This window comes from Microcaecilia unicolor, chromosome 1 (genome assembly GCF_901765095.1).
Source record: "Microcaecilia unicolor chromosome 1, aMicUni1.1, whole genome shotgun sequence".
In the NCBI taxonomy this organism is placed as follows: Eukaryota; Metazoa; Chordata; class Amphibia; order Gymnophiona; family Siphonopidae; genus Microcaecilia; species Microcaecilia unicolor.
The window spans coordinates 270,415,264-270,436,905 of NC_044031.1; the positions used below are offsets into that span (position 1 = coordinate 270,415,264).

The 21,642-nt window shown below is 41.5% G+C and overlaps 1 protein-coding gene across 4 annotated transcripts in view; it reads left to right on the forward strand.

Moving 5' to 3' along the window:
* The window catches only part of DNAJC13 (DnaJ heat shock protein family (Hsp40) member C13), a 542,758-nt gene that overhangs the window by 20,146 nt on the left and 500,970 nt on the right, over nucleotides 1-21,642 (forward strand). The window lies entirely within an intron of this gene.

The following is a 21,642-nucleotide window of genomic DNA, read 5'->3' on the forward strand; positions in this document are numbered from 1 at the left end:
TTTACAAGACTGAAGGAGCTAGGAGCAGAGTAATCAATAAGATGAGACTTGAGAGGGGTCCAAAAGGATCTGTGAACAAAAAATACATAGATTGTACTATAGAAGAGGATCTGGAGCTTTAAAAAAATAAAACAAAACAAAGAGCTCCAAATTGTCTCCCATTCTGCGTCAGTGATAGGTTGATGGATATCTTCTTCCCCAAATCTATGTAAACGGACACATTTAGTAGGAGACTTATTGGTCTGATGGGGGTCTCTGATCACTCTCTTATTTGGCTACAGCTTGATATTTGGGGGGGGGGGGGGGGTACATCTCAAACTATCTCTGGTTGGAGATTTCCTGCTTATTTGCATAACTTTCTGACCTATTTGTTTCAAATTCCCTCATCTCTGTCCATCTGGCTTGAGTATTCTTCACTCTTCGAGGCAGGATAAACAGGGTGGAGGATTAGCAATCATTTACAAAAGCTTTTCTCCTGACCTTGATTGACTCAGTTGTCACTTCTTCTGGTTTAGAATATATGCTCTGTAAATTTCAATATGATTCAAACATGATTCATAGTAGTATTGGAATTTTGTTGTTTTATAGACCTCCTGGATCCTGGCCTCATATTCAAGAAAATTTATATGAAATATTGTCTTCATGTCTTTCTCAAATTTTTAAGCTTATTATTGTTGGAGATTTGAATCGCCCACTTGAGTTAGATCAAGATGTTAGGGTTATAGATTAAGTCTTTTTTTTTGGGGGGGGGGCTTCATGTAATTTATCACTTGGTTCATGAAAAAGTTCATACTCTTGATGTGACTTTCTTATCCACTTTCCTTGTCTGAAGTTACGTGGACTTCAGTTCCATGGTCTGATCATTTTTTGGCTCAGTTTACTGTAAATATTTGTATGTCTTTTAATTGTGATAAACATATTAAGCCTATTATAAAAAAAAAGAGGGACATAGATCCTGTTGCATGTTAGAATCTGGTATCTGAGAAGACCAATTTTTATCAAACAGATCGTATTGCAATGAAATCTGAGTGGGATCCAGTTATTAAAGATTCTCTGGATACAATGTCTCCTTTGGTATACTGATCTGTTAAGAGATCTAAGAAAACTTGTAGATGTCTTGAAATGATTTGAAGGACTTCTATTCTGCCTTTAACTACTACTACTACTATTTAGCATTTCTATAGCGCTACAAGGCGTACGCAGCGCTGCACAAACATAGAAGAAAGACAGTCCCTGCTCAAAGAGCTTACAATCTAATAGACAAAAAATAAAGTAATCAAATCAATTAATGTGAATGGGAAGGAAGAGAGGAGGATAGGTGGAGGCGAGTGGTTACGAGTCAAAAGCAATCTTAAAGAGGTGGGCTTTCAGTCTAGATTTAAAGGTGGCCAAGGATGGGGCAAGACGTAGGGGCTCAGGAAGTTTATTCCAGGCGTAGGGTGCAGCGAGACAGAAGGCGCGAAGTCTGGAGTTGGCAGTAGCGGAGAAGGGAACAGATAAGAAGGATTTATCCATGGAGCGGAGTGCACGGGAATGGGTGTAGGGAAGGACGAGTATGGAGAGATACTGGGGAGCAGTAGAGTGAGTACATTTATAGGTTAGTAGAAGAAGTTTGAACAGGATGCGAAAATGGATAGGGAGCCAGTGAAGGGTCTTGAGGAGAGGGGTAGTATGAGTAAAGCGACCCTGGCGGAAGATGAGACGGGCAGCAGAGTTTTGAACCGACTGGAGAGGGGAGAGGTGACTAAGTGGGAGGCCAGCAAGAAGCAGATTGCAGTAGTCTAAACGAGAGGTGACAAGGGTGTGGATGAGGGTTTTGGTAGAGTGCTCGGAAAGAAAGGAGCGGATTTTACGGATGTTGTAAAGAAAGAAACGACAGGTCTTGGCAATCTGCTGGATATGAGCAGAGAAGGAGAGAGAAGAGTCAAAGATGACCCCAATGTTTCGAGCTGAGGAGACAGGGAGAATGAGAGAGCCATCAACAGAAATAGAAAACGGGGGGAGCGGGGAGGTGGGTTTGGGGGGGGAAATGAGAAGCTCGGTTTTGGTCATATTTAATTTCAGGTGGCATTGAGACATCCAGACAGCAATGTCAGACAAGCACGCTGAAACTTTGGTTTGGATGCAAGGTGAGATATCAGGGGTAGAAAGGTAGATTTGGGAGTCATCAGCATAGAGATGGTAGGAAAAGCCATGGGATGAGATTAATGAACCAAGGGAAGAAGTGTAGATAGAAAAGAGGAGGGGACCAAGAACAGAACCCTGAGGTACGCCGACAGGCAGAGGATCCACCAGAGTGAACACTAAAGGTGCGGAGGGAGAGGTAGGAAGAGAACCAGGAAAGGACAGAACCCTGGAATCCAAGTGAGGACAGGGTATCGAGAAGTATGCTGTGATCGACAACTAAGAAGCTTCTCATTAGAAGGAATTTGCAACTCATCACAGTCTATGCACTAACAATATTTTTTAAACAAAAATTACAAGAATTTTCATTCAAATTAGTATAAATCACATTCTTTGTCTAAAATAAATGAGTTTTTAGAACTTTTCTAAATAAAATATACGGAGTAATCTGATGAACTTGAACTGGGATACTGTTCAGAGCCTAATACTTTGGAAATCAAAAGAACGCTCTCTAATAAGTTCACAATGAATATTCTTTGTAGATTGAAAGTCTTGACGACATCTTCAGTTTGAGTTTAACCCATCGAAACATTTGCAAATCAAGCATGCGAACTTAAAATAAATTTAGCTATCAATCCTAAACCAGTGCGGTTCATTTAGCAACAGAGAAGCTTCAGAGTATGTCCCTACACCAAATATCAATCTTGCGGAGGTGTTGTGAAGCAATTGAAGCCTCGTTCTAAGCTGCAGATTCAGAGAACAGTAGAGTGAGTTACAATAATCCTAAATGTGGCAATAAAATAGCCTAAGCTATAGTTCTGAAATTTATAGGTCTCGGAGAAGATCTAATAGACCTCAAATGGTGCAGTACAATTAGAAGGAGGATTGGTTATGTGTCCCTTGTGTAGCCAGTTTAAAATGGAACACCCCTTTTGTTCCCAGAATGTTCTCTGATTTACAGCTTTTTAAAGATTTTTCAACACTTCCTGCAACCATTCTTTGTTCACCTGAAAGAATTACTAATGTGTTTTTCTTGGCATTTGAGTAATACATAGTTTGTGTATAGTGTTCGAGTATCTTTTTGTATTGTCCACCAAAATTCTTAGTCATCAGTTTAGTATGATCCAGGCTTGGTTTGAAACTCATAGGGTGGAAAGCACCAGACTTTCCTGAGATGATGTGAATTTAGTTACTTGTGACTCTCTGGAAAAATGTGATTAATGTTGCAGATCCATTCTGAACTTTAATGCTCAATTTCTCAAAAATTACTTTAAGCAATTACGTTTGAATTTCTGTAACTTTCTTATTTTTTCGCATAAAAGGATGATGTTTGGACTGTTGTATTACAAATTGTTTGCTCTAATGGAATTTATTAAACCTCATTCTTTGTTTCTGGTGACTTTAGTCATGTTTTCCCAGAGATGGTCACATTGTTCTTACTTATAGAGGACTATTGCACAGTATTGCAATTCTTAGCTTTGGAGACTCCTCTTGTTCTCAGCAGGTTCCTCCACATTTTTGTAACATGAACTTTTATTGAATTTTCAATTTAGTCTACAAACAAACTTAGTAGAGCTTGTAGAGAGAGAGAGAGGCACAGCTCACATATTTATTTTTCAGGTATCTTCGCATATCTGCATAAAATACAGTAAAGATATTCTGAGAAATATATAAACATTCTAGTTTTGTTAATAATAAAACTTTCCAAACAGCAACTATATGAAAAATAGTTGGGAATGCTAAATAATCATTCACTAGTAACATGCAATGACATGGGGAGCTGGTGGACATGTAACCAGTTAGGACAGAAAATAAGAATATCTACTCGACTCTGTTAAATGCCTTTCAGTGTCTAGCGCAAGAAAAAGCATCTGATTTTCTGAGTGGAAAATTGAAACTGTTGGCCCTTCCCCCAGATCAAAAGTGGGATGCATGGTCTCTCCCAACCCCCTCAACAGAAAGCAGCCCCTGCCCTCCCCAGGCCTGCCTTAGCCCTGGTGGGCTAGTGGCCCAGTCAGGACAGGAGCGATCCCGAGTTGCACCTACCCATGCCAGCTCTGCATTCAAAATGGCTGCTGCATCCTCTTGCGAGACTGGCACTGGAGGTCCCAGCAGCTGTTTTGAGATTGGAGCTGGCATAGGCAGGAGGAGTTGAGGTTTTTGCTGAAAAGTCTTTTTCCCCCTCCAGGCTAGTGTGAGGAAACATAATTTCAGGAGTACCAGCCTCAAAAAAAAATTGAGAGAGCAGATGATGTACTATCAAAATACCCGATCCTCTGGGAGAACTCCCTTTGCATATCTTGTTCCTGATATTTATATTTTTCTAGCTATAATGATTTACATCCTCCCCTGTAAACGTGCTGTTGGAAATTTAGATGATTATTGCCTATTTCATTGGTGTTTTAATGTTTACGTTTTTTGTCAACTAAGGCATTATAAAATTATCAAGATATTTGATACCAAAAGCAAAATAATTCTGTTTTTATACTTTTTACCTGGTGTTATCCCTTATGCTGTCAGACTAGTAGGTGCTTGACAGGACTTCCCAAAGCTGTCCTGAGGACATCACAGACAGTGAGCTTTTTAAGATATCCACAATGCATATGACATGCCTGTTCTAACTCCACTGTGGCAACAGAAACAAGCAGATCAGATATAGAAAATAAACTTTTATTAGTAACATGCAAACCAAGAGATCCCAACACTGACTGTGTTTTGCCCACGAAAGGGCTGCGTCGGGCTTGAAAACATTAAAATATATCAAAAGCATATTAGTAAAAACCATAATAAATAATTTTTAAAAATAATACAACCATAAACTATAAAACCCAATGTAAAACCCACATAAACCATAAAACCAGTGTTGAGCTCTCTTGGTTTGCATGTTACTAATAAGTTTATTTTCTACATCTGATCTGCTTGTTTCTGTTGCCATCTTGGAGTTTGCAGATTGCCCTGTTGCTTTCTTGGACCTACCTCAATTGTGTGCAAATTTCTCCTAAATATTCCTTGTTTTGTATGCTGAAGACCTGACTGGCTGAGGGTTTCCCTGAGTAGGTTTGGGTATCCTTCTATACACATATTAATGCATTAATAAAAAACAACAACGAAATCACCGACTACCGACCAGTAGCATCTATCCCACTGGTAGTCAAACTGATGAAAAGCATGGTAACCAAACAACTTACTGATCACATAAACAAATTCTCAATATTACATGAATCACAATCAGGATTTCGCCCCCTCCACAGCACTGAAACAGTACTAATAACTCTCCTAGCCAAATTCAAGAAGGAAATAGCAACAGGTAAAAGCATACTTCTTCTCCAATTCGACATGTCTAGTGCATTCGACATGGTAAACCATAACATACTACTAAGACTACTAGATTACTTCGGGATTGGCGGAAACATATTTAGTTGGATCAAGGGTTTCCTAACCAATAGAACATACCAAGTGAAGTCAAATTCAAACATATCACAGTGGAAAGCAGACTGTGGAGTACCTCAAGGATCACCACTTTCACCGATTCTCTTCAACCTAATGATGACCCCACTAGCCAAGTCCTTATCCAACCAAGGCCTTAACCCTTTCTTCTGTGCAGATGATGTCACTATATACATTCCTTACAAATATGAACTGACAGAAATCACCACCAAAGTCAAGCTCAGCTTGAACATCATGGATTCATGGGCAAATACATTCCAACTAAAACTCAATACAGAAAAAACACAGTCTCATCCTCTCATCCCAATACAATGCGGAAAACCCCACAAGTATAAGCACACCAGATTACACCCTCCCTGTCTCAGACAGCCTGAAAATCATCGGCGCTACATTGGACCGTAACCTTACACTAGAGAGCCAAGTGAAATCCACAACTAAGAAAATGTTCCAATCAATGTGGAAACTCAAAAGTGTGAAACCATTTTTCCCGAGGGAAACATTTCGCAACTTGATACAATCAATGGTACTAAGCCACGTAGATTACTGCAATGGAATTTATGTGGGATGCAAAGAACAGATCCTAAAGAAACTTCAGACTGCTCAAAACACGGCAGCCAGGCTTATATTTGGCAAAACTCGATTTGAAAGTGCAAAACCCCTACGTGAAAAACTGCACTGGCTCCCAATCAAAGAACGTATTGCTTTCAAAATATGCACCATGGTTCACAAAATTATCTACGGCAAAGCCCCAGGCTACATGACAGACCTCATAGACCTACCAACCAGAAACACATCTGGATCTACATGAACATACCTAAATCTCCACTACCCAAGCTGCAAAGGACTTAAATACAAATCAACTTATGCATCCAGTTTTTCCTACTTGAGCACACAACTGTGGAATGCATTACCAAAAGCCGTGAAAACAACTTACGACCACTTAAACTTCCGGAAATCACTAAAAACTAACCTGTTCAAAAAGGCATACCCTACCGATCCAACTTAAATGCCTGAACTCTGCAACACAACGAAACCAAAGCATGTAATGGCATAACATAACTCTTCCGCTGTACAATTCCCTATGCGTGTGTTCCACATGAACCTTATCCTACCACATCATCACTTTGTATCTGTTCATACCGAAGTCGGCGAACGCCTCTCTGGTACTATGTAAGCCACATTGAACCTGCAAATAGGTGGGAAAATGAGGGATACAAATGTAACAAATAAATTATATATTTTAATAGATTCTGCTAGAGTGCAATGGCAGTACCTACACAGTTACTGAGAGCATGAGCAGCATTCATGAACTTATTTTAAAATGTCTACCTGTTATATTTTAGGTGTTTCCTTCATCTCTAACTGGATTATTTTAGCTGTTGTTTTGTTGCAGGCACTGACAGTGTAAGAGAATTAGAGAAACAAAAAAAGTAGCATAATCAACAGGACACTTCCAAAGAAACCGAGGAAATGAAAAATAAAAAAGTGTTCTTTAATAGTAGATAAGTCTTATCTACTATTAACGAACACTTTTTTCAAAATTATTCTAAGTAATCAGAGTATTCCAGCTAACATGGTTCATAGGCCAAATGTATGGAAATGTCTCTTGAATGTTTACTGTGAATATCTAGACAACTGAATCAGTTCACTTTATTTAAACACCAGCTGAACAGCCTTGTCCTTATGCTCCATACTTTAAAAAGGGGAATGGGATTTGATATATCGCATTTCTGTGTTTACGATCAAAGCAGTTTTACATATTATATGCAGGTACTTATTTTGTACCTGGGGCAATTGAGTATTTCAAATCATGAAGGAAACCTTAATGTGTTTAACTGTTGCTTAATCTTTTTCATATTACTTTTACTTAGTAAATTGTATTTTAGCCCTACATTGTGTCATTTGGACAACTTATACCCCATCTGCTCTTTTATTGCCAGTTCGTGTTGACACTTTTTGTCCTTTTCTTACCCTGCCTTTCGAATTGGTAAATACTGAGAGTCCAGTTCAGCAGGATTTCATGCAGCATGTGAGATTTTCAGCGGATGTATGATTCAGCAAATATCCATCTAATCATTAGAAGAGCCTTTATATAGAAGCACAAACAAGGAAACAAAGATGTTTTGTTTCCAGGCTTGCAGTCTTTCTAGTTTAATATATGAATGTTATCTATAAGTTTTCTTCCTGTGCAATATGTCATGAGGCCTTATTTGCAGCTACTTGGTATGCTCCCTCCTTTTTAAGGTTTTCCTCCTTTCTATTTATTCTAGTCACTACAGTGACAGCCTCAAGCCGAGGCCACAGATTTTCTCCATAGTTTAGCAAATATACACACCGAGACTGATCACTAGGTGTCACCATTATGCTATGGCTGGGGCTCCCTCTTAGAGAGCTGAACAGGGACACCAGGAATCCCTTGGGGATGGAACCAGCTCCATAGATCCCACAGGAATGGATCCAGGTCTGCGGGAATCCTGCTGTCCCCGTTCAGCTCTCTAAGAGTGTCCTGTGGGGTTCCTTTGGAAGCATAGACCAGGTATCCCCCCCCCCCCCCCCCCCCCCCCCGAGCCTCAGGACACCCTCCCTGCACATACCTCTATACACCCTGGTGGACTAGTGGCCTCTTTAGGGCAGGAAAGATTCCCATTCTTTCTCGCTCCACTGCTGCCGATCCAAATGCCTGTCAAGATTTCAAGCAGCAGCCTTGCAAGACTTCCGTGGAAGTCTCGGCAGCCATTCTAAAGAAGCGGCGGCTGCAGTGAGCAGTTCAGTCGCAGCGGGGTAAGAAAGAATGGGGATCTTTTCTGCCCCAAAGAGATCACTAGACCACCAGGGTGTATGGAGGTATCTTTTAGATTGTAAGCTCTTTGAGCAGGGACTGTCCTTCTATGTTTAAATTGTACAGCGCTGCGTAACCCTAGTAGCGCTTTAGAAATGTTAGTTAGTAGTAATATGCGGGCATAAAACAGTGAATTTTTGGTTTGTCATTGGGGTGGTTGCCTGCAGAAATGAAGAGGGAGAGATGGAGAGAATCATATGGGTGGTGGGTGGATTGAATGGATGGATGGAGTCATTCATGGGTGGGAGGGGGCTGTAAAAAAAGATGGATGGGTGAATGGATGGGGGGCGGAAAAAATATTGGGAAGATAGGTGGGAGGGGGCTGTAAAAAATGGATGGAGTGTGGGTGCAGGGAGGGAGGCTGGAAAAAGAGTGGTAAGGGGGACGTACATGGAGGGGGGAAGGGAAAAGGGGAAGTAGAGCACGTGGGATTGAAGGGGATGGGAGGGAAAGGAAAGGTGAACATGCTGCTCATGGATGTTTGCATTTTTGAAAATGTACATCTTTTAAAATTTTGTATTTAGCAGAATACGATGAAAATGCATTTGTTACTTTTACCTCACTGCTAATATAATCTGTATTTTTTTTGAGGGGGGGCTGGGTTGGCCCAGGGATCGAGGAGATTACTTGTGGTGGGACTGGTTAGATTTTTGTCCCCATGCAACTCTTACTCCCTCTCCCCAGGGGCTCTGAACACTTGACAGAAAGGGTTTCAAACTGCAATCCTGGAGGGCCACAAACCATCCTGATTTTCAGGATATCCCCAAGAATAGACACGATATATTTGCAGGCTCTGCCTCCATTGTATACAAAAACCTCTTGTGTAATCATTAGGGGTATCCTAAAAACTTGCCAGGTTTGTGACCCTCCAGGTTTGCACTTTGAAGGTGCTGCAGAGCAGCATGTTTGTTATGTCTTCTCAGGGATGCTCACAAATTTTGAATTGGCAAAGTCAAAGTTCCAACCTAAATACTAATTAAATTTTCTAGCAAGACCTGAAATAAACTGTTAATGCAAAGAAGCCCTGAAATGTCACAAAGTTGAAACACAAACAATTGTGTTTGGAAATTGAAATTGGGACTATCCTAACCCCTTCCCCATCCTGTGTTGCTGCTCATCTTCTGATTTGGGTGTCCTGGCAGATTTGTGTGTATTATGTATTTCTTAGTAAAGCTGAGTTCAAGGTTGCACTGAATATAGGAATGTGAGCTCGTGTATGCTTAGTTCTTGCTTATGGGACAAGGCATGGAAGAAAACCAGTGGAAAGAGACCTTAAGTTCAAAAATGGGCAAGATTGGACAAGGAGTTCCATGGATGTAAAGACTGTTTCTCTCCCCCCCCCCCCCCCCCCTTGCTGAAAAATGGCCCAATGCATTCTATGGGAGAAGCGGTTTCAGTGTTCCTCACTAAACACCTTTCCCCCAACCCAAACTGCTGTTATACCCCATACCTTCTGGGCTGGCTCTTAATGGTTCAGATGTGCATTTCATTTTGTTTGTTATAAGTTTTTCTGTGAAACCTAGTGACTGAGCTGTATAGCTTTCTTAATTGCTGTGTATGGTGACAGTGCCACCTATGGATAACTGCAGCTGGCCCCATGCCAGGAACATTGCTGCCTTGCCAAGAAATCATTAAATGTTCACCAAACAATGCTAACTCATCCAGGGCTTCAGCTGATGCATTGGCGTTAGTAGATTACTGAGACCAGGGTGCCAATGAAAAGTCAACTACTGGTCAGAACCAGTGATAGAAAACCATCAACCCAAAGAAGCAGCTGACACAAGCTGCCTGGAACATCTGAAATATAAAAATAAAAAGAGGCACAGATCTGTTCTCAAAACTACAAAGAGAAAACAAAGCAGATCAGAATAAAAATAAGAAGTATGCTATTAAAACAGTTACCGGACATGCCCACATTTTGCCCTTGGGCTGCGTCAGGGGTAAGAACTAAAAGGGGTTAAAATATACCCCTAAAAGTTAACTTATTACTTAACCAAACTTCTCTAGTCAGTCTGCACTACTCCTCTTTTGGGAAAGCAGCCACGTTGGGTAATCGTTTTAATAGTTGGTGGACATCCCTTTCCGAGGAGGTAACCGTTTTGAGGACAAGGTGGAGGAAGAAGTAAACCTCATCAAAAAGAGAACTGATAACATCAAGTCCCTTTCTCGGGCCACGCCTTCTGCAGCCTTCACTTCTTGGAGGTTTTCAGACAGAGACAGAAAGAGTGCCTACTCTCTTAAAGGAGTAGGTTCACTCCTTCCTCCTGTTCACAGAAACAGGCTGAGTCTCAGAATTCCTATCCTTGGCAGCAGAGGTCCTGAAAGTCTCAAGCAGTTTCCCAATCTAAGCAAGCGATGAGCTTTTGACTGGCTCCATCAGAACAAGCCAGCATCAAAGCACCTGTTCTGGAAGGCCTATTGGTAGGAGGGAGGCTCCCCCCCACCAGAAAGCTGCCCTTTTGTAGCATAAGACCAATGTGTCCTTCAAATAGTCTGGGAGGGTTACACACTCGATTGGCGTCAACCTCCTCTAAGTTGCCCACTGAAAGCAAAACAATTCAGCTCTGAACACCAGGAAGAACTTGCAGAGGAACTCTCCTCCCTTCCAAAGGCCCATGCAGTCCAGATATGTCCCACGTATCTCAGATTTCGAGTAGGGAACACCATTACCAGTGTTTAATCTGTAGAATTTGCATCCCTTCAACTGCCTGAGGGTTTCTCCAGAATCCTGTTGGCTTCCAGGAAAGATTCCACCAAGAAGTGTTATTCTTTTTAAATGGAGGAGGTTTGCTATTTCGTGTAGGAGCAAGGCCCTAAATCTGCTGTCTTGTCCTACACAAAAATTGCTTGTGTACCTTCCCCACCTTAAAGTCTGGTCTGAAAACCAACTCTGTAAGGGTTCATCTGAGTGCCAGTAGCGCCTACTATTCCTTTTGAAGAAGGTAAGCCCATATTCGTTTAGCCTTTAGTTTTTCAATTCATGAGAGGTTTGCAATTGACAAAGCCCCCCCCCCCCCCCTTCTGTCATATCTCTGACTGTGTCATAGGTCCTCAACATTGTCCTCACCCAGCTGATGATAGTTCCTTTTGACCTATTTAATGTCTGTCATCTTTATCTGACCTGGATGGTCTTATGTTTGGTGGCGATTACTTCAGCTTTTGGAGTCAGTAAGCTTCAGGCCCTAGTAGCAGAGTAGTTCTCTGCACACATCCTAAGTTCCTTCCTATAGTGGTGTTGGAGTTCCATCTTAATCGGTCAATTGTTCTTCCAACATTTTTTCCCAAACCTCATGCCCACCCTGGTGAAAGCACTTCACACCTTGGACTGCAAGTGAGCCTTAGCCTTCTGGACTAAGGCCCATAGGTAGGCCACCCAGATTTTTGTTTCTTTTGACCCAAACAGGATGGGGGCAGCCGTTGGTAAACACATCTTATCCAATTGGCTAGCAGACTGCATCTCTTTCACTTATGCCCAGGCAGGGCTGGCTCTAGAGGTTCATATCATGGCTCACAAATCAGAGCCATAGTGGCATTGTTAGCCCACTTGGACAGCATCCATTGAAGAGATTCATAGAGCTGCAACATGGTCTTCGGTCAACACATTCATATTTCACTATTACCTTGAGCAGAATATCCGTCATGACAGCCGGTTTTGTCAGATAGTACTGCAGAATTTGTTTGGCGTCTAGAATCCAATTCCACCCTTTTCGATCCATTCTTTTCTGTTCCAGGCCGCACCTTCACAATAGAACTCTGTTGTTGGTGGTTTTGGTTCTAGTTGGCCTTGCTGTTGCAAGTACCTTTTGACTTTTTTTTTTTTTTTTTTTTGGTGAGCCTGGTAACTAGGGATTCCCACATGTGAGAATCTATGTCCTCCTTGTTCTTGGAGAAAGTGAAGTTACTGACCTGTAGCAGGTGTTCTCCAAGGACAGCAGGACAAGTATTCACATACCCTCCAACTTCCTCCTAAGAGTTGCGTTCTCTCTGCTTTTTTAACCTACAATGAGGCACATGCACAGTTGGGGCATGCCAAAGGTGTCTTAATTTCAGAATTCTGGGCAGTGTCTGCACCAGGGCTTTGTTGATGTCACCCACATGTGAGAATACTTGAACTGCTGTCCTCGGAACATCTGCCACAGGTGAGCAATTTAGTTTCATTGGAATTGTGACTACCTGGTTCAGGTAGCATGCAAATCAAAGTTCTGGACAATGAAGTTTGGATGATGCTAGCTTCCTCAGGTTGGCACACAGAATGCATCAGGTTCACAGTTGACCAAAAGCCTGTGGCTTTTCAACCTATTTTGAGTCAAATGGCTGTGCTTAGATTATTAGGTACTATCCGAATGCACATGGTTGCTGTTGATGTACCAATGGAAGAGAGCACAGATGAAACAAAGGATGAATTCTACCCCCAGCTCCAAACCACATTGGACTCCCTACCACACAGCGATGTGATCATTATTTCAGGAGCCCTGAATGTTCACATCATGGTAAATTGGCAATGGTTGAAGGGCACCGTGGGAAATTTTAGGCATAGAGAACTAAATACAGGTTTGCTATTTGAAGCAGAAAATAGTCTAATCCAGTGGTTCCCAAACCTGGTCCTGGAGGCACCCCCAGCCAGTCAAGTTTTTAGGATATCCACAGTGAACATTCATGAGAGAGAGAGAGAGATTGTATGCACTGCAAGTTTTCAGGATATCCACAATGAATATTCATGAGAGAGGTTTGCATGCGCTGCCTCCAAATCTAATAAATATTCATTGTGGATATCCTGAAAACCTGACTGGCTGGGGTGCCTCCAGGATCAGGTTTGGGAACCACAGGTCTAATCATTACAAACAGTATATTTCATCACCTTGTAAAACAGTAACTTACATGGTATGCATCCAGTAAAAAGGATGCTTCTGTTCTGCACTACGTCATTATACCCAGATGCTCAGGATCTCATTTAGAGACATTCATGTGATGTGCAAAGCAGACTGTGGAACTGATGACCATCTTGTGCATGTGACTGTGCAACTCCGGTTGGAGACTCAGCTGAAGGCATTCTGCAGGGAAGGGTTTCAATTGGCTGATTCTGCCTGCAAGCAACAATTTGTTAGTGTCATCCAACCACTTTGCAATTGTTTTAAGAGGCAGCTACATATCAGTTTACCGTATTCATAAGTGAATTTGCAAAGTTTGTCCTCTGTCAATGCATCTAGGTGTGGATATCAGACAAATGTGAAATAATTGATCAAAGGATATAAATTAGTTGATACAGCCAGCTACTGACAACTTCTCTAAGTCATCTACCTTGTGAAAAGTTTGTTGAAGAACTGTAGGAAATTACACACCAATGAGAATACCAGAAAATTTGCACTGTTCCATGCCATCTGGCAGGCTGTTTTCAGTGTATCAATATCATCTACAACATTTTTTTTTTTTTTTTTAAATTTTTGTTACATTTGTACCCCGCGCTTTCCCACTTATGGCAGGCTCAATGCGGCTTACATGGGGCAATGGAGGGTTTAGTGACTTGCCCAGAGTCACAGGGAGCTGCCTGTGCCTGAAGTGGGAATTGAACTCAGTTCCCCAGGACCAAAGTCCACCACCCTAACCACTAGGCCACTCCTCCAGCTCCAGTGGTGCCTTTGTATGTACTAGCTCTGAACATCTAAACTGATGGAAAGAATATTTGAGCCATTTATATAACCACCAAGCACCAGATGGACTATCAGCTGAGTCACCAAACATCAGTTAAACTTATATCAGAGGAGGTGCCTAGCATTATGAAAATCAAAGTTGCTATAAAACAACTAAAGTAAGGCAAACCAGTGGGATGTGATGAAGTTGCTGTTGAAGCATTGGCATCAGGAAGTGACACACTGCTACAATGACTGCACTCACTAATTCATTTGATTTGGATATCAGAGCAAATAGAAAGCATTTGGAAGCAGGCCATTATAATTCCCAATTTCAAAAAAGACAGCTACAAGTGCAAAAATATTCCATGGAATCAGTCATCTCTTTCTAACTGGAAAAATGTTCATGTGGATAATTCAAAAGCGACTACAAAATCCAAAGAGAACAAATGACCGACAAATAATAGGCTGGATTCTGCTCATACTGGGATGCTGCAACCAGATATTCTCTCTATGAAAAGTCATGGAAGAATGAATTTGATGCAGTAAAAAGCTTGTTTATAGAATTCCTTGATTTTCATAGCAGCATTTGACAATATGCATCGACCTGCTGTATGGAAAGCACTTGCTGCTGAGGGAATGCCTACCCTTGCATAATATGAGTCAACAAGGCGGTCTGCTTTTTAGCCCTCAAGCTGTGGAATGACCTACCACCGTGGATTAGATTAGAATTTGCAAAAAAAAAAAAAAACCCTTTTATTTCCAGCAGACTTTTGGATTTGCTCTTCCTGCCATTGGTTAGGGTTGTGTGAGCTGTGGGTGGCGCTGTAGCATGTTTGTTTTATGTGATTGGATTTGCTCTTCCTGCCATTGGTTAGGGTTGTGTGAGCTGTGGGTGGCGCTGTAGCATGTTTGTTTTATGTGATTGTCTTTACTATTTAGGTTACGATGTAGTTATGTAGTGACTACCTCTGGTATGGATGTTAATACTTTTCTGTTTTCATTATGGAGTTCTTTTACACCAACTTAATCTATATATAAAAAAGGCAAGACCAACGTTCTATGAAGCCTCAAGCCGGAAGTGTGAAGCGCCAGAGATATCCGGTTTCCCCATGAGTGAAGGAAAACAGCATAGCAGGAAATCCCTCTCTCTGTAACAGTGAAGGACTCAGAGGGGGGAGGAGAGAGATGCCCTCACTCCCTCTGTAACACAAACACAGCACAGCAGGAAATTTAACACTGAAGGACTGGACTCGGAGGGGGGAGGGGAGGGAGAGAGGGCAGAGGGCAGGGACACTCCCACATGCACACTCTGAAGAAAACCTTGCTAGCCCCCCGTTTCATTTGCATCAGAAACGGGGCTTTTTTACTAGTATTATAATAATTTTAAAGTAAACCACTATGATCTGACTTGCCAGTAATGGGGTATAGCAAATGTTCAATAAACATAATCATATGGCGCTTACATCAAACCTAGGATGGCTCAAGTAGCAGGATACACATTATTAAAAAAACCCAAAACTATCGGAAGACTTCACTATTTGCTTTGGGTATGCCAGAGATATGTTCTGTTCTCATTGCTCTTCAGCACCTTCCCTTTGGAATTCATTACCAAAACACTTCCACTTAGAAATGTCTTATCCAAAATTTAAAGCTGGTTTAAAAACTCACCTCATCTTTTCTAATTTAATTTGTAGTGCTTCTTTGAAAATTTTTTTGTAAACTGCCATGCAGTATATAAGAACACTAGTAAAAAAAACCCGTTTCTGATGCAAATGAAACGGGGGCTAGCAAGGTTTTCTTCAGAGTGTGCATGTGGGAGTGTGTGTGTCCCTGCCCTCTCTCCCTCCCCCTCCCCCCTCCGAGTCCAGTCCTTCAGTGTTGTTTCCTGCTGTTCTGTGTTTTTGTTACAGAGAGAGTGAGGGCATCTCTCTCCCCTCCCCCCTCTGAGTCCTTCACTGTTTCCTGGGATTTCCTGCTGTGCTGTTTTCCTTCACTCATGGGGAAACCGGATATCTCTGGTGCTTCACACTTCCGGCTGGAGGCTTCAGTGGTGCCTTTTATATATATAGTTCCGGCTGGAGGCTTCAGTGGTGCCTTTTATATATATAGATAGATAAGGATGGCCATACTGGGTCAGACCAATCAGGTCACAAGTACCTGACAGAAACCCAAAAAGTAGCAACATTCCATGCTATCAATCCCAGGGCAAGCAGTGCTTCCCCATGTCTATCTCAATAGCAGACTATGGATTTTCTCCAGAAACTTGTCCAAACCTTTTTTTAAACCCAGATACTCTAAGTGATTTTACCACATCCTCTGGCAGTGAGTTCCAGAGCTTAACTATTTGTTGAGTGAAAAAAATGTTCTTTGTTTTAAAAAGTATTTCCCGTAACTTCATTGTGTCCCCTAGTCTGTACTCCTTGAAAGAGTAAAAAATCAATTCACTTCCACTTATTTTATACAATTCGGAATTTTATAGACCTCAATCATATCTCCCCTCAGCTGTTTCTCTTCCAAGCTGAAGAGCCCTAACTTCTTTAGCTTTTCCTTATATGAGAGGAGTTCTATCCCTTTTATCATTTTGATTGCTCTTTGAACCTTTTTTAATTCCGCAGTATCTTCTTTTGAGTTAATGCGAGCAGAATTGACTGCAGTTCTCAAGGTGAGGTCACATACTGTACACACCGAAATGTGGATATATTGGCCACTAATATTGCCAGCGTACTGTATGGAGCCAAATTGTGAACACTTTTCAGACATCCAAAAACTGGAAACCTACTAAAAGTGTTTCTTCCAATGTATCCTCGGTATTAGTCTAAGGAACTAAGTAAGAAATGAGGCCCTTTGCCAGGAATGCTGCAAGTGGCAAACTTAGCTCATGGAATACCAACAGTGGTGAAATGGTATGGGTACGTTTGCAGAATGGATCCATTACAATATCCACACAGGCTTCTCTAGAGAGTACATCTACTTAGATGGAAAGTTCAAAGAAGCGCATTAATGAAACTTGGATAAAACAAATTTGAAAAACAATGTGCATGCATAGTGACACCTAGTCACTGAGCACTGTTGTTTGCCACTGGTTGCTAGGTGTATTGCTGCATAGTGCTAAAGAAATACAACAGTACATGTTGCTTTGGAATACTGGTACCTTGTGGTTACAACAGTAAATCAATCCTTAGAAATTTTTGTGAGTGACATCTAATGATTTGATATATTCACACTATTCTTTTTAATCCATAGGAATGTTTGAATACCACTTCATTCATACAGTACAATTCCTTTCCTCTCCAGGACAGAGTTGGAAGAAATTTTATCAGCCAAGCTATGCATGCTTTCCCACTTGTAAAAAAAAATAAAATAAGTACATGATTTTTTGGGGTGGGGGGAACCCCCTAGACTTTGTCATCTAATTTTAACAGTGTAATGTAAGCAAATTTGGGTAATTTGTACCAAAATAAGCGTTGGGTAATTACATAGTAACATAGTAGGTGATGGCAGAAAAAGACCTGAACGGTCCATTCAGTCTGCCCAACAAGATAAACTTATATGTATACCTGACCTTGATTTATATCTGCCCCCCCCCCCCCTCCAGCCACCCAGTGATTCTTCTCTCTCCCCTGCCCCCCCCCCCTCCAGGCACCCAGCGATTGTCCTCTCGCCCCTGCTCCCCCTCCAGCCACCCAGCGATAGTCCTCTCTCCCCTGCTCCCCCTCCAGCCACCCAGCGATTCTTCTCGCTCCCCTGCCCCCCTCCAGCCACCCATCAATTCTCCTTATTCCCCTGTTTACCACCGTTGAAGCGGCCGCGTCTTTGAATGCCCTGCCCGTCTGTAGCCTTCCCTTCGACTTCGTTCCCTCTGAGTCCCGCCTGCTGATGTCATTTCCTCTTTCCGCGCGAGCAGGACTCTGAGGGAACGAACTCGAAGGGAAGGCTATAGATGTTGAGGTTGTGCCTCGTGCTGTTTGTGACGAACCCAGAAGTGCGTGACGTCAATTCAGGAGATGGATACAGCGTTAGAGGCAGCACGAACCCTTCAAACTTTCACTGCCACGGAGCCAGCTTCAGAACGTTGTCGGTGCTTTTTATTATTTAGGATTAACTGCCTTTATGAAGAGATTCACTCAAGGCTATGTACAGCAGGTACAGTTTAACATAAAACAACTTTATTAGCAGCATAACAATAGTAAAATGACCAAGTATAAACATAAATACACTTAAGGGCCTCTTTTACAAATCCTCGCTACCAATTCTTGGTGCAGCAAATGAGAGGAAGCCCATTCAATTCCTACGGGCTTCCTCTCATTTGCTGTGTGAGAATCACTAGCGCAGCTTAGTAAAAGAAGCTCTAAATGAGGTGAACTTGAAAATAGAAAATTGAAACTTAATAGGACTGCCATAAAACAGGATAAAAAATATACGCATTTTAACGGCACTGAAATTAAAATAACAGAGATAGGTCAGCATAACGCTAATGAAATATCCAAAAAGCACATGTTAGAACATTGCCAAAAGCTTGAGTTTTGGAGCTCAGCTCCTTAATCATTTCACCTGCCAATGTGCGGTTTTACAAAATCTGCAACTTGTATATATAAGTATCACTACTTGTGTGGAAAACTCAAGAGCAATGTTACTTCTGTTTTATTGAACGTTTTCTTTCGTATGTTGGCTTCTTATTCCTCCTGCCAAATACATATATGATGCAGGCATTTACAGAGCCTTTATTTTTAAGTTTTGTTATGTGCATGGACCTAAACATCTGTTTTACTGCATAGACATTATATGGTGTTAACTTCTCTTTGTTTCACAGCTAAGTCTATTGTATAATAATTTATCAAGATGTGTTATAACTGCGTGTTATATTTATGAAGGAATATATAGGTAATCCTCATTCTTCATTACTTAATAACCAACTTCTCAATTTTCTCTTTAATACTTAAGCAACTTCTCAATTTTGTCTTTAATACTTCAGAAAGAAATACTGGTAGCAAAAAAGAGAACTGGGACAGTTTTGTAAGTTAGGAAATATAGATGTTGACATCTGTGACAGTTTACTGATTTTTGAAAAGCAGCAGCTGTTTTCCAGACAACAACCACCCCTGCAGCATTTTGACTAAAAAATATCATAGTCTGTTTTTAGTCTTCCACAGTGCATTCTAGGTTTACTGAAGCCTGACCGGGTCTGAGCAGCAAAGTATAGCTGTTTTAAATGTGAATGGTTTTCAGGCTGGGGGATAGGGAGGGAAGTTAATTGCTCAAATGTAGATGCCGCAGTAGTAGGTTGAAACCTAAGAGCTCAGATTTTGAGTGACAAGGAAGTTAATTTTCTGCCACAAATATAACCATAATTTTTCTGCTCTTGAGTGGCCAAGTCAAGGAACAGGTTGAAATTTAGACCTGTCTTATACTCTTCTTTTATACAGTATACAGAGTTCAAGGAGGATTACAGCAGTATAAGAGAGAACACTAAATACATACTCCCAGGGGAATTCTACACAGTAACTACAATTCACATGCTTGTGCACCCCCACCTTCCCATACTGATCATGACCTGCCACACCAGTCATACAGCAAGAGGAGGAGAGCTGCTACACATTAGGCTCTGTATTTTTCCCCCCTTCTCCTCCTCTTCCCCATCATCAGCCACTCTGGGCCTGATGGCTAACTTGAACCACATGGCTGTGTAGTGTTCCTTGTGGTTCAGATCAGCAGTCTAATTCTGGGTGGCAGAAGACAGCCTGATGTTTATTCACACCTCCTCTTATTACATGGATAGTGCAGACATATCAAACTGGTATTGTGAACTAGGGGTGAGGGGAACAGAATAAATTGGAAGTTCTGTTGGATGCAGAGGGGAGGGAATGTGTTTGAGGACTGAAGGAAGGGGAGAGAGGGTCCTGCTGGGAGGTAGAGAAGTCTGAGGGTGGGAAGAAAATTGCAAAACAGAGACCATTGGGAGAGGTTTCAGGCGGATGGTGTAGGGATAGAGCTGGGAGTAAAGAGAGGCAAAGAAAGCTGGGGGAATGTGGATAAAGAACTAGTAAGTAGAGCTTGGGGGTTGACCATCCTGGAGAGAGGGAAGGGGAGGGAGATCAACTATAGAGAGGTTCAAGCTAAATTTTAGAGGGGTAGTGTGGAACCTGGAGTGTGAAAAACATTAAAGGATGTTGGGTGGGGGGAGGGGCGCAGATCTTATGGGAGAATTCTCTGTAAACAAATAGCAAAATATTCAGAATTGTATTTAATTTTTCTTTCAAAATTGCTCAAGGAATAAAATCAGACCCTAAGTGTTCTCCCTTTAGCTCAGACTGTTACACTTTTGTAGTAAAATAGAAACTATTTTGTAAATGATATCTCTAGTTTATAATATTTAAAATGAATTAGCAGTCAAGGCGATGCAACTAGAAGGGACAGAATAAGACATCAATAGCCAGACCATGGAAGCACACTCCTAGAGTGGCAAAAGGGATTTGATATACCGCCTTTCTGTAGTACAACCAAAGTGGTTTGCATTTATTAAATGTAGGTACTTTCTCCGTCCCTAGTGAGGTTACACTTTAAGTTTTTGTACTTGGGGCACTGGAGGTTAACTGACTTGCCCAGGATCACAGGGAGCTGCAGTAGGAATTGAACCCAGCTCCCCAGGTTCTTAATCCACTGCACCAGCCATTTGACTGTTACTGGGTGGTCAGTAAAATCAGCCAAGCAGCAGATCCATTCAAAAGGGCTTTGGGAGAACATTGTATAGAGTTCTGCAGTCTGAAGGCAAATTGCCTGAACTGGGTGGTATTCATCCCAGAGTTCTGATGGAACTGAAAAAAGAACTTGCAGAGCTGCTATTAGTAATATGTAATTTATCTTTAAAATCAAGCATGCTACCAGAAGATTGGAGGGTGGCCAATGTAATGCCAGTTTTTAAAAAAGTTCTACAGGTGATCTGGAAAATTATAGAGTGGTGAACCTGAAGTCTGTGACGGGCAAAATGGTAGCGACTATAAAGAACAAAATTACAGAGCATATACATAAGCATGGATTAATGAGACAAAGCCAACATGGATTTAGTCAAGGGAAATTTTACCTCACCAATCTACTACATTTCTTTGAAGGGGTGAATAAACATGTGGCTAAAGGTGAGCCACTCAATATAGAGTATCTGGATTTTCAAAAGGCATTTGACAGAGTACCTCATGAAAGACTCCTGAGGAAATTGGAGAGTCTTGGGAGAGGAGGTAATGGCCTATTGTGGATTAAGAATTGGTTAAAGATAGAAAATAGAGTAGGGTTAAATGGTCAGTATTCTCAATGGAGGAGGGTAGATAGTGGGTTCCGCAGGGGTCAGTGCTAGGCCCACAGCTTTTTAAATATATGTATAAATGATCTAGAGATGGGAGTAACTACTGATTTAATTAAATGTGCTGATGACACATAGGGCCCTGTTTGCTAAGGCGTGCTATGGGTGTCTTAGTGTTAACACATGCAAAAAATGTTAGCACTGCAGTCACTGTCTTATTGAGTGGTATAGCAGACACTCTGGCTTTAAAGTCAATATGGCTAAATTAGAACTTTTAAATGTGACTCTTATCCAGCCTTGGTTCATGAGGT